This window comes from Procambarus clarkii, chromosome 67 (genome assembly GCF_040958095.1).
Source record: "Procambarus clarkii isolate CNS0578487 chromosome 67, FALCON_Pclarkii_2.0, whole genome shotgun sequence".
Classification (NCBI taxonomy): Eukaryota; Metazoa; Arthropoda; class Malacostraca; order Decapoda; family Cambaridae; genus Procambarus; species Procambarus clarkii.
The window spans coordinates 10,998,922-11,013,284 of NC_091216.1; the positions used below are offsets into that span (position 1 = coordinate 10,998,922).

At 43.9% G+C, this 14,363-nt stretch overlaps 1 protein-coding gene across 3 annotated transcripts in view; it reads left to right on the top strand.

Moving 5' to 3' along the window:
• Positions 1–603: 603 nt before the first annotated feature.
• Positions 604–14,363, top strand: part of LOC138355435 (zinc finger protein 271-like) — a 48,765-nt gene continuing 35,005 nt past the window's right edge. The window contains exon 1 of one of the 3 annotated variants that reach the window (XM_069310332.1): positions 604–742. The gene's annotated coding sequence lies outside the window, so the exon portion shown is untranslated. Of the gene's footprint in view, positions 743–1,115; positions 1,257–14,363 lie in introns of those variants that run through there. The other 2 variants (XM_069310333.1, XM_069310334.1) reach the window with 2 other exon arrangements.

Below are 14,363 nucleotides of genomic sequence, written 5' to 3' on the forward strand. Positions count from 1 at the left end.
TTTTTTTTTTTTTTTTTTTTTTTTTTGAGATATATACAAGAGTTGTTACATTCTTGTAGAGCCACTAGTACGCGTAGCGTTTCGGGCAAGTCCTTAATCCTATGGTCCCTGGAATACGATCCCCTGCCGCGAAGAATCGTTTTTTCATCCAAGTACACATTTTACTGTTGCGTTAAACAGAGGCTACAGTTAAGGAATTGCGCCCAGTAAATCCTCCCCGGCCAGGATACGAACCCATGACATAGCGCTCGCGGAACGCCAGGCGAGTGTCTTACCACTACACCACGGAGACTGCTAGTGGCTGCTATATGTTATGTACTCTCGCAACCCAATGTACCTTCTTGTATATAAATAAATAGATTTCAACTGTAAGGGGGTATGGTTTGCACCTATGGTTGGGGGTATGGTTTAATTCTAATAATGGAAGCGCTAATTATATGAACAAGTGCCATGTATTTATTCAGACGAGAGCAACAGCGAACACAAACCAGCGCATATACGAACGGAATGGTTTGTATGTACAAACTTCTCAGTGAACGAAGTTGTTTCTAGCCCGGTATCCGAAATTGCAGTATACGACTTGACCAGTTCCCTCCGTATCGACAAATTCGAATTACCCAATGTGACGTCATCGGCGCCACCATAGTGTTTACCAACAACAGCTGAGCTGGTCGGTGTCCCGGGCGTTTGGTCAGTTATCTTCACCATATGGAGATATATGGTGGGTTGGTTGACATTTGAGGTACGTTGGAATATCAGTTTAGTCATTTCTCACAGGTAGCAGCTGCTAATGACACCAGAACACTGGAAAATATTGTGGCCTCCCTGGGCATGAAGCCGTGTTTACTCAGACTGGCCGTAGTCACTGGCCAATATTTACTGCCCTTCATGATGCTTTCCTGTAGTGTTGCTCACTAGCTGTGTAACCACCAAGTTATATCTTACCATTTTTTTTTCAACGTCACGCTACGTCGCGCCTTCCTTTTAGAGAGCTGTGTATCACACTGGCGGCAGCTGGAGACGGTGTGGGGTTCTAGCCACACTGTGGCAGTGAGGGTAGGCGGTGTGGGGTACCAGCCACACTGTGACGGCCGCGGGAGACGGTGTGGGGTACCAGCTGCACTGTGGCAGCAGGTGGAAACAGTGTGGAGGGAGACAGCGTTTGTGGTGGCGGGGGAAATGTTGCTGTGGAGGTACTAGCCCAACAGTAATGGCAGGGGATGTTGCTGTGGGGTACCAGCCTCGCTGGTGGCCAGGTCAGTGTTGCTGTGGGGGTACTAGCCCTACTGGTTGCTGGGGAGATGTTGCTGTGGGGTACCAACCCCACTCAGTGGGGTAGTAGAGACAATGGTGTAAGGAAACCAGCCCCACTGTGGTGGTGGGGAAGACATGGGTATGGGTTCCAGACCCTCTGTAATGGTGGGAGAAGTGTTGCAGTGAGGTACCAGTCTCGCAGTGGTGGAGAGTAGGTATAGCTGTGGTGTACAAGTCCCACTGGCAGCAGAAGAGACATTGCTATGGTGGCAAGTAAGGGTTTAGTGTGGGGGTACTGCTCCTGCTGTGGCAGTAGTGCATATGTCTGAGGTACCTCAGTGTGTTGGTGGTGGAGGAGACCTTGTTGTGGGGGTTACCAGTCACACTGTGGCAGCAGGGAAGACATTGTTGTTGGATATCAATGGCACAGCATGAGGAAAATAGCCAGAAGGCTACACAAGAAATTTGCCACAAGGCAAAGAAACTAGAGCCGCAAGGCCACTGCAATGAGTGGGCCAGAAGGTCCCAGAGTCCCCCCTCCCCCCCTCTCCCCCCCCCCAAAAAAAAAAGAGTTCACCTCCAAAGTCAAAGAGTGAGTTCACGCCCAAACAAATTAACTACAGGTACATGCCAGTCATAACATACTGAAGTGAATGATTAGAAAAAAAATGCAGAATAGAACCAGTGAAAAACAGGGGTGCTATAGGCACAATCAGAGAACACTATAAACATTAGAAGTATGTTGAACACGTTTGTTCAACATACTCCAAGCAGGTATAAGAAATATTGCCGGAAGAAACGAGGACACCTTCAAGAGAAAACTAGATAGTTTTCTTCAAGTGCAGGATCATTCGGCTGTGGTGGATATGTGGGCCTGCGGGCCACTCTAAGCAACAGCCTGTTGGAGCAAGCTGTCACAAGTCAAGCCTAACCCAGGGCTGTACTTGGGAGTAGAAGAACTCCCAGAATCCCATCCATGTACATGCATTATCATACTTTTCAAAGCAGTATGAGCTTGTCTCCTCTGTAGCTCCCTAGTAAGTGCATTTCTGTATGCAGATTGGTACATCAGATTAACCACTACACTGCATTAAAATCTGACACCCCTGTGGTGCGCAGAAAATAAATTATTTCCAAAAAATTATTTTATCTTCTTACGCTGTATTATTAAAATGCGATCTCTGATCACGGGAAACAAGAAAAAAATGTTGTATGTGACATACTTTGCCGTGATGGAGCTGAGAAGTTGAGCAAATTATGGGCACTGAGTAATGATACTCTCGGGGACACTTGACCCTGCCACCCCGTGGGGCGGCAGTTGCGAATATAATTTTTCAAAATTACTGTATTTCAGTGTCTCTCATTCGTCTAGTGCCCAACAGCTAAGTGTGGCAGGAGCTGCCCCAAATACATTTTTACATAATTATTTCACTGTCTGTGAATGGTTTTATATCCAGTTTTTTGCAGTAATATTATTAAATTAGATGTAATATGTGGAATTTATATAATTAAGTGTATGGAATGTCACTATTCTAAAAAAATATGAGGCTCATATATGGTGACACGTATATTATATTCTTAGATCAACCAAACATTGCTCCTTTTGTTATTATGCTATATACACACATTATATATCACTATTAATTAACATTTATTTGAACCATAACTACAAATAAGCAGTTCTGGTGGGTATGGTGATGAAATCAAAACACAGCAAAGAGCCACAAGCAGACGACGCCAGTAGTAATAAGATGCAAGACAATGCCCTAATATTCTACACATCTTGCTATGACTGGCTACAAAACTGCTGTTATTATCACATTTTTGTCACAAAATTCCAAATATGAATCCATTTCCATATGGAACTGAACATCAGTGAAGGAACATAAGATCGTTTCATGATGTGTAGATGCAGGAAACAATGGCTGGGTGCTGTGTCTGTACCTCATGCTGTGAATATCATAACTAGCATTGTATTCACTGATATCTGAACATTGTACTTAGTCTTTATCACAGTCAGGATCATCTATGACACTATCAGCACAAAATAATTTTAATTACCTATTTTATTCATCATTGCTAAGTGGTGCTGTGGCCCCTAGCTGTACAATGATGCTGTGAGCTCCTGCATGCACCAGCCTCGGTTGCTCTCTCAGTATTAACCCTTAAAGTGCGCATCACGTCATATGACGTGTTGGACGTTGTTCCAGTCAACTGCGCATCACATCATATGACGTGTTGGAGTACTACGCAAGATTTAAACGGCCCGCGGATACACGGGGTTCACCACACCTTCATCAGGGCTCTTGTAAACAGACGCCATTTTAAAGAAAAATCGTGGGCCAAACTCCCGGGTGTTATTGGCCTCAGTATTGAGTGAGCAACCAAGCCTGACACATGCAGCATGAGCTAACAGCACTGCTGTTCAGCTTGTGACCACAGCATCACCTAAAAATGCCAAAATATACTTGTTCATGCTATTATGTAGCGATGATATTATTACAGAAGACCCCCGACTGTGATAAAACTGACCAGGGTTCTGATAATAGCAGGATTGTGGTGATATTTAGCGCTGTGCGCCATGGAGGGAGGAGTAATGCTGTGGGAGGGAGGGTGGTGGCGATGTCTTCTGACTGTGTGTGGCCACCTTTTATTGACTGCACTCAGCATACCAGCTTAATGGTTCGCTATGGTGAACACAAATGTAGATACTTATATATAACGTGTGTATAGAGGGTATAAACAGCAAGAGAAGGTTTTGAGCCGCCATTTTGGTGAGGGCGGTGGCGTCGTCTGCACGACACTCCCAATTCCCGCCCTTTTCAAGCCTTTCTTTCGCAATTTTCTTCCTGGAAGGGCCTTGTTCATGATCACTATCCATCGTGGAGTAAACGTAGATAGTTTCTAAAGCCGCAGTAAGAAATATAGCCACGGAAAATAGCCGAAATGTTCACACGTTTGAGATGCGAGGGGAGGCGACACCGGTCACAACAGTGGAGCGAAAACAATGGGCCGACGGTGTGTGCTGAGCCGCCTGCGGGCCACGAGGCGCAACAAAGAAAATGGGAAGACATCGGCACGCATTTTAAAACCAGTCCCCCAAAAATCGGATAAAAACCTGATTTTTGGCGATTATTTAAAGTGGATGACGCAATGCTGCGTCATGCCCGTCGTTACGATATGTAAGCGGATGGCGCAATGCTGCGTCATTCCCGGGCGAAAGTGTTAAGGGCTAATCATCAAACCGTGAGGGGTCCAAATAGCTTAAACACCCACAGGCGCAACAAAAACAAAATTAAAATTTGTTTATTTTTATTTTTAATCTTTTTGTGTTCCCTGAGCATGGGAAAAATAATACAAAAATTTAATTGTAATTACCAATAATGTAAATGAAGCAAGAAGTTTGTTGATGACATCACGCCTCATCTTTGCTGGAGTGCTGTGTGCCTGGGATGAGTCAGGCGCGACGGAGAAGGAGCCAGAGTTGCCACAAATTTATTTTCGCTGTATTATTTACAGTATCTATGGCCTATTTTACACCCATTTTTTTCACTGGTGTGGTTCAATATGTTCTCGCTTGACGATTTGTTAGCATAGAACTGTTATTAATGTATATTATATCCACATATTAATGTCACAAGTATTTGCACAAAAATGTCTTATTTTCAATAAAATATACTATTTTTTATGAGTTACTTTCAATATTTACACCCACTTATTCTGTATTTACATGTGTTTGCATCAGTCTTTAACATTTAGAACTCATCAAGACTGTGATACTCGTCAAAACATTTGACATAGCACAGAGGGACCTGACACACTGTGCACCAAGTCATCACCATTTTTTGTTTCTGTTGCCTCTTTGTTGTTGTCTTGCATACATTGCACTCATGCTGGCCAACAGCACACTTTGCAGTTGGTGGTAAATACCTTAGATTGTGTGTGACAAAGGCATCCTTGAAAGTGAGCCTGGGTGTTGGAGCATGGTGCAATACCGGGTTCAGAATGGGTCTCTGTGTGCCAGAAATTACTTTGCCAAACTTCTCTAGTAATTGTGTCACTACAGTAAAACTGAATGCATGGAAATTTTGTTTACCACCTGTTTTGAAAAGATACATATTGTAACTGTTCAGCATTGTTACATCAATAAGGTCGAAAAACATTTTCTTGGTCCACTTCACTGTTTTCTGTACACACTCTACTGCCCCCATCATCATATCACATTTATCCACCAAATGCATGTTGATGTTATAGTCCAAGACACAATCTGGCTTATAGATTATTTGTGTTGTTGTTCTGTTCACCTTGCCACTGTCCAACATTGTACCATTGTGAATGGTGGTCAACATGTTCACTTCACACCTGTCTTTTCACCGCACTGAAAACATTTCACCTGTTTTCCTTAGCTCTCAATCACCAACCTGCATAGCAGTGTGAAACACTGGCATTTCCCTTCGTTTTGCCTTCACTGTGCCACACACTCCAGTTCTATTATCAAGCAAGAACCTAGTTAGCAAGGGACTGGTATAATAGTTATGTGTACAATATGTGGCCCTTGTTCAGTTATGGTGCAAGCAGTGACTTCACAACACTACCTGAGAAGCTATGTTGGTCATTAGCAGGAATGTCTACATTTGTACCCGTATACATGATCATGTGTAACACAATTCCTGTTTCACAGTCACAGTACAAAGAATTTCAATCCAAATCTGTGACATTTGGAGGGAATATACTGCTTGAAGGCAAGACATCCTTTGAAAAGCACAAGGAATTCGTCAATCGCCAGCTTCTGAGCTGGTACGTAGAAATCCCTGTACTTTTCAATAAGTTCATTCAGGACGTGCCTTACCTTTCAAAGTCTATCATCATCATTCTGGTGTTCATTATTTGCAAAATGAAGACACCTGAGTGTTATCCCAAATCGGTCTCGAGGCATATATTTGCCAAACATTGGTGTTGGAACAGTATGGTCTTTGCTCCAATAATGGTCATGTACATGTTTGACACAATGTTTCATCAATATACACAGTGCCAAAAACACATACATTTCACCCACAATCGTATCTTTCCATCGCTGTAAACGTGAAAAATCAGACAACTCCTCCTCATCAATGAGATCAGCCGCATATTTGTTCGTTTCCTGAACAATATATTCCATGAGCGGCTGATCGAAATAGGGGGTAAAATAGTCCATTTCACACATATCTGCACCTTTATCAGGGAAAAGGTCTGTAATCCCAACATCTGAATTATCAAAAACAGGAATTTGTGGAACAAAATCTGTCCCATCACTCCACACAAAAACACCTGGTGTCTTTCGAGAGTCAATAGTGGCACCACGGCGAGAAAACCATGGACCAGGAGCTGAAGCAGGTCTAGGAACAGTAGGGGTGGGCAGGGACGGTGACAGAAAATTACTTGATGTTGAAGGTATTTGTTCATCAGCGTCCCCATGTGGTGCCATGCAGTGCCGCATGGCCAGGCTAGATTCTGCTGACGCGACAAAATGTTGCTTGGCAACACCACACATTCCACTGGCACTAGCACCGAAACTATTTTCCGATTCTAAGTCAGTAAAACAGGAAAACGATTCATCTTCCTTAGACTCGTTAACCAAAACATCAATATCCTGCAAAGTAGCACATGAACTGAGGGGTCTGGCACGAAGTGGAGTCGAGTGAGGGCGAGTAGACATGGGGTGAGATGCTAGGCCCAACCCTGGTGGAGCCAGCATGTTCGCACTTGTCGTCGGTCGTATCCACCCTTGAGGGCTGTGTGTAGTCATGATCAAAGTCTGAGTCATCAGTATCAGATTCATCACCATCCAGGAACATATTCTTATTAATTTCTTCCTCGGTCAGAGGTTGGGAGGAACGCCTCGTTGAGCGGGGTCGGTTGTTGGAACTTGATGCGCTCGACATGGTGTCCGCCGGGTAACTGAGGCCTTTACACAATGGCGGCCTTCGCGGGATTTCTTTCCCAGGTGGCGTTTGTTTATGGTCGGGTGCGGCTCGCTGATGACTACCCCTAACCCACGTGGGGCGTTTAAATTATAACGCTAGACGTGAAAACAGCCATTAATGTATTGCGCAGTTTCGGTTTTGTTACTGAAATCGTCTATATATGTATTGTGCGGTTTAACCCTTAAACTGCGCATGGCGTATATATACGCCATAAGTAACATGCCCCACCGTGCGCATGGCGTATATAAACACCAAAGGGTGCCAGGCACGATTCAAATGTCCCGCGGTGTAAAGGGGTCACCCATACTGTAGCCAGGGGCGATTGTAAACAGACGCCATCTTGAAAAAAAATTAGAGCAGGTCTCCTTTGTTTCACAGGCCTTAGTGGCCAGACACCATGGCGAGCACATCACGACCCAGTGTGCGACCTCGCTCAGTGCACCGCGCCGAGCAGTCTTTGACTGAAGACGAAATTGCAAATGAATTGTTCAAGGACGTTGACGAATCTGATATTGACGACTCGGATATAGATGAAGATTATACACAGCCTGAAGAAATAGAAACAACGGATAGTGAGGGTGAACATGTTGGTGCCACGAGGGTGAGGATGCCACACGAGTTACCCACTACTACTCGACACCACTCGGCACCACCTCGCGCCCAAGCACGTCGTTCATCTGTTCCATTGTACGTTTGTGATATGATCGACGAGTCTGAAACAGGTGAATCTTTCTCAGGTTTTAGTGATGAAGAATCGGAGAATAGTTTTACCCCGGCTGCTAGTGCCAGTACAAGTTTCGCCGCATCAGCTGCTCGCCCAGCCAAGCGCCGCCGCATGGAACAATATGGCGACAATGAGGAACAAATTCCCTCATGTTCCAAATCTTTTTTCTCATCTACCCTTCCTGCCCCTACTGTTGCAATGCCTGCTTCAGATCCTGGTCCCCGGATTCCTCGCCGTGGTGCAGCTCATGGCTCTCGGAAGGCAGTAGGTTTGTTTGTGTGGAGTGATGAGGAAGATTTTGTTCCACAAATTCCCGACTTTGACAACAGAGATGTGGGAATTACTGATCTTTTCCCTGATACTAGTGACAAAATGTTTGAAATGGACTTCTTTACTGCATATTTCGATGAGCCGCTCATGGAACACATTGTTCACAAAACGAACAGACTTGCGGCCAATCTCATTGAAGGTGAGGAAGTATCAGAATTTTCACGACTACAGCGTTGGAAAGAGAGAACTGTTGGTGAACTGTATGTGTTTTTCGCAGTTTGCATGTTGATGAAACATTGTGTGAAACATGTAATTTCAGGTTATTGGAGCAAAGACAACGCTGTTCCAACACCATTGTTCGGGAAATATATGTCCCGAGACAGATTTCTGTTGATCCTACGGTGCCTTCATTTTGCAAATAATGCAGACGAGAGACAGAATGATAGGCTTTGGAGGGTGAGGCACGTGCTAAATGGCCTGATTGGAAAGTTCCGAGATTACTACGTACCAGCTCGAAAGGTGGTTATTGATGAATCCCTTGTGCTTTTCAAAGGATGTGCTGCCTTCAAGCAGTATATTCCCTCAAAACGTCACCGATTTGGACTGAAATTCTTTGTGCTCTGTGACTGAATCAGGAATGGTGTTACACATGATACTTTATTCAGCCACAAATGTATATATTCCTGCTAATAACAAACATGGTTTCTCAGGTAGTGTGGTGAAGGCACTATTTGCACCATATCTGAACAAGGGCCACATATTGTACACAGATAACTATTGTACCAGTCCCTTGCTAACGAAATTCTTGCTTGATAATAAGACTGGAGTGTGTGGCACAGTAAAGCCAAAACGAAAGGAAATGCCTGTGTTTGACACTGCTATGCAAATAGGTGATTGCGAGGTAAGAAAAAGTGGTGCAATGCTTTCAGTGCGGTGGAAAGACAGACGTGAAGTGAACATGTTGACCACCATTCACCCTGGTACAATGGTGGACAGTGGCAAGGTGAACAGAACAACAAAGCAAATAATATATAAGCCAGATTGTGTGATGGACTACAACATCAACATGCGTTTAGTTGATAAATGTGACATGATGGTGGGTGCTGTAGAGTGTGTACGGAAAACAGTGAAGTGGACGATGAAAAATATTTTCCACCTTATTGATGCAACAATGCTGAACAGTTACAACATGTATCTTGTGAAAACAGGTAGAAAACCATATTTCCGTTCGTTTAGTTTTCAAGTTGTGAAACAGTTACTAGGTAAATTTGGCAAGACAGACCTGGCATACAAAGACCCATTCGAGACCCAATATTGAACCATGCTCCTGCACCCAGGCTCGCTTACAGGGAGGCCTTTCTGATACACCAAATCAAGAAATTACCACCAACTGGAGCTCGTGCAGGAGGCCAGTGTCGGTGTGTTGTGTGTTCCAGTACCAAATTGAGGCCACAGAAACGTAAATTGGCGTTAACATGGTGCGAAGCCTGTGCCGTCCCTCTGTGCCATATCGACTGTTTCGCACAGTATCACAGTCTCCAGGACTACTAAATGTGTAATTCTTTTGTAAATAAATGTACGTATCAAGTTAATTTTTGTGTTTTTATTGAAAAAAAAAACAAATACATTGAATGTTTCCTGTAAATTATACCATTTTGGTGGGCATACTTGTGACACTAATATGTGAGCGCCTAGTGAGTCTATACCATTTTTATTATAATACAACGTCTAGTGGTAATAATTGGAACAATACTAGCGAAAAAAATTGTGTAAAATGACCCAAGAATACTGTAAATAATTCCGCGAAAATAAATTTGTGGCAACTCGGGCCGCCTGAGCGGCTGTGAGTGACGACTGCCTGACGCAGCACCCTTGAGCGCTCACGTTCTGTGACGTCATCGGCCAACTTGTCGGCTCAATTGTGTCGTTGGTATGTACAATAGAATTTTTTTATTATTTTTCCCATGCTCAGTGGACACAAATTAACATGTTTAGAAGACGAAAAAAAAATTTTGAATTTTTTTTCCTTGCGTACAGGGGTGTAAATGTCCTCAGGATCCCTGAGCAGTGGAAGGGTTAAGGCTCTTACAGCCAGCAAAGATGCTGACGATTTTTTTTCAAGATGGTGTCTGTTTACAGGAGTCCTGAGTCAAGAGGATGTGAGCCCCATGTACCTGCAGGAGTTTTGACTCTCTCCCTATACCTAAAAGTGCCATATGGTGCTCTGCAAACCCTGAATCAGGCACCTTAACCCTTAGGCTGTTAAAGACCTTTAACCCTTAAATGGCGCATGGCTATATACTGATTGACACCCACAGGCGCAAACAAAAAAACAAAAAAAATTATTTTTTCTTCCTAACCTGTTAAGTCGTGTTTCCTGATCACGGGGGGAGAAAAAAAAAATCAATTGTACTTAACGGCGATGTAATTGAGCCGAGAAGATGAATGATGACGTCACAGTTTGCATGTTCGCTCATGCATGGTGCGTCCCGGAGGCGTCGCGCGAGGTCTTCAAGCAGCCACAGTTGCCACGAATTTATTTTCACGTCATTATTTACAGTGTTTACGCGTGTATTCTTTGCAATATTAGTCACTAATTATGTTGCACATAATGTCACTTGACAGTTATTGTCAATATATGTTGCACACATCGAGTATACACATGCGCACACAAACTTTTCCATTATGGCATTATATTATGTACAGTAATCACAATGTTCATTATTTTATATTTACACACTAGCATGCACTATGTACAGGTTTTTGCACTATTATTGCACATTTAGAAGTCTTGGAGTGAGGGTAGTCATTGAAGCAGTCGACAGCACACAATGCAACTCCACACCCTTCACACCATGTTTGCACCATTTTACGTTTTTGCTCTCTTCGTTTTGTTGTTTTACATACTACGCATGCACGTTGGCCTATTGCACGCTTTCCACCTGCTGGCAAATTCTTTAGTCTGTGTTGCTGAAAGGCATCCATGTGAGCGAGCCTGGGTGTTGCAGCATGCTGCAACACTGGGTTCATGATTGGTCTTCGTATGCCAGGGACTTCTTGACCAAACTTTGCTAATAACTGTGTTGCAAGTGTTAAAGCAAATGAACGGAAAATAGGTTTACGTCCAGTTTTCACCTGGTACAAGTTATAGCAGTTCAACATGCTCATGTCAACAAGATGGAAAAACACTTTTTTCGTCCACCTCAATGTTTTCTGCACACACTCGATAGTGCCAATCATGATGTCAGCTTTTATCAATCAAACGCATGTTGATATTGTAGTCAAGAACACAATCTGGCTTATATACTGGTTCTCTCGTTACACGGTGCACCTTGCCACTGTTCAACATTGTACCCTCATGAACGGTTGTCAGCAGTTTCACTTCTCTCTTGTCTTTCCACAGTACTGAGAGAATTTCATCACATTTCTGTACCTGGCACTCACCAACTGCAAGTCCACCGACAAACACTGGCACTTCCCTTCTTCATGGCTTTACTGTGCCAACCAACCCGGTTCTATTTTCAATCAAGAACTTAGCTAGCAATGGACTTGTATAGTAATTATCTGTGTATAATGTGGATGTGGCCCTTGTTCATCCATGGTGCCATCAGTGACTTCACCACACTACCAGAGAAATCATGTTCGTCGTTACCGGGAATGTCTACATCACTAGCTGAATACAGAATCATGTGTAACACGTATCCTGTTTCATAGTCACACAGTACAAAGAATTTCAAGCCAAATCTGTTTCATTTTGAGGGAATATACTGTTTGAATGAAACACGTCCTTTGAATAGTATAAGGGATTCGTCAATCACCAGCTTCTGTGCTGGTACGTAAAAATCTCTGAATTTTCCAATCACCTCATTCATATAGTGCCTCACTCGCCAAAGTCTATCCTCAGTCCGGTCCTCATTAGTTGCAAAATGCACACACCTGAGGAGTATCTGAAATCTGTCTCTGAACATATATTTCCCGAAGAAAGGTGTTGGAATAGTCAGATCTTTGCTCCAGTAATCTGTGAGAGCGTGTTTGACAGTGTTTCATCAACATACATATTGCAAGAAACACATACATTTCACCTATGTTAGTGTTTTTCCAACGTTGCAAGCGTGAAAATTCTGTTATCTCTTTTCTAATGAGATGAGCCGCATGAAGTTTCGTTTGGTGTACAATATACTGTCTCCACTCGATCATCCGGACTATATGGGAAGGACCCCCAGCCGGATTATCACATTTTTCGGATAATGGTACTTTTTCGCCTACGAGTCCAAAAGTGACCATTTCCAACTATTTTTATACTACAAACAACATAATTTGAATTGCCTTGCCACATACAATTATTAAATATTCAACTAGAAACCTCAACTTACCTTGTTGGTGTTCGTCTTCTTGATTGATGCCACACATCTTGAAGTTAAAAATTCTTAACAATTTACGTAACCTATACTAACACAACACTAAAATTAACATTTAAAATTACTGTACAGTTCATTAAGCTAAGTTAGTTTTGACTGCCAGCTGCTGAAGCCTCACTGGTTGAGGGCATTTGGGTTGCCTGTGAGGCCTCACTTGTTGAAGGCGCTTGCTTGCACCTCACTTGTTGAAGCGCTTGCATGCCCTCACTTGTTGAAGGCGCTTGGCTTGCCTGTGATGCCTCACTTGTTAAAGGCGCTTGCTTGCGCCTCACTTGTTGAAAGCGCTTGGCTTGCCTGTGGCGCGTCACTTGTTGAAAGCGCTTGGCTTGCCTGTAATGCCTTACTTGTTGAAGGAGCTTGGCTTGCCTGTGGCGCCTCACTTGTTGAAGGCGCTTGGCTGCCTGTGACGCCTCACTGGTTGAACAACACGTAACTTGTCTTTAATTGCTAGGACAATCTTCTTCCTCTTAACACTTCCAGAACGATTGATGCTGCTACCAGACATATTCTTGGCCAAAAATGTTCAAATTACTATGAAAATAAAAAAGTTATTTAAAAAAATATTTCACTAATGGTGCGGCACTGTGTATAACACGAGGGACGGACACACATGGGTTGACCAGTGTTGGACGGGTCCACTTGGGGTGGGGCAGCTATAGCGCGTTACGTAGGCCGCCAGAAGGAAAAAAATTCACAATATTTTTGAAGGAAACTTCAGCCTGTGCACAATGCTTTTAGGAAACTTATTTATTTGTTATTACATAATTACTAGTACTTATTTTATTTGTTTTTGGCTATGATTAATTGTTCTAAAATTAATGGTAATTCCTGTACCCAGGTGGTCCCTCCTGACGCACCCCTCCCACCCGCCCAACACCACCCACCCACCCCACCCCCCTCCTCCACCATGCGTCTAGAGCCACAGACGGGATTAATACGGTATGGCCGAATATTCATCCGGCCAAAGCAGCTTTTATCCGGTTCCTGTGGCCATTTTGGCCGGATATTGTGATAACTTTATCCGATCACGATTTTGGCCGTATAAGGGCGTTTTCCGGATGTTTGAATCCCGGATAATCGCGGGGTTACAGTATTCCATGAGCGGCTCATCATAGAATGCGGTAAAATAATCACATTCACTCATATCATCACCATTATCAGGGAAAAGATCTGTAATCCCAACGTCTTTATTGTCAAAGGCAGGAATTCGGGGAATAAAACCAGCACCATCACTCCACACTAGTACACCAGGTGTCCTGCGAGATGCAGGGGACGCAACAGGGGAAGCAGCAGAGGCACTACGGCGAGGAAGCGATGCACCCAATGGACCAGAAACTGAAGCCCGTCTACGCACAGTATGGCCGCTACATGCACGTGAGGTAGAGGCACGTGCATGTGAGGTAGAGGCCCGTGAACATGAGGCTCTTGGTGCCACATGTTGTTCCATGCGGTGGCGCTTGGCTGGCCGAGACGCTGCTGACGCGAGAAAATCTCGCCCAGTAACACCACTGGTACTGGCACCAGGCTCGGTAACACTATGTTCTGATTTCACTTAACTAAAACCAGAAAAAGAGTCACCTTCCTCTGACTCGTCACCAAAAATATCCTCAGACTCTAAATAATCACAGGAACTGTGTGGCCGAGGGAGAATTGGGGTAGACACTGGGCGAGGCGGCATGGGTGAGCGTATAGGCCTCGCCATGGGAGGCGGCTGTATCTCATATTCACTGTCCG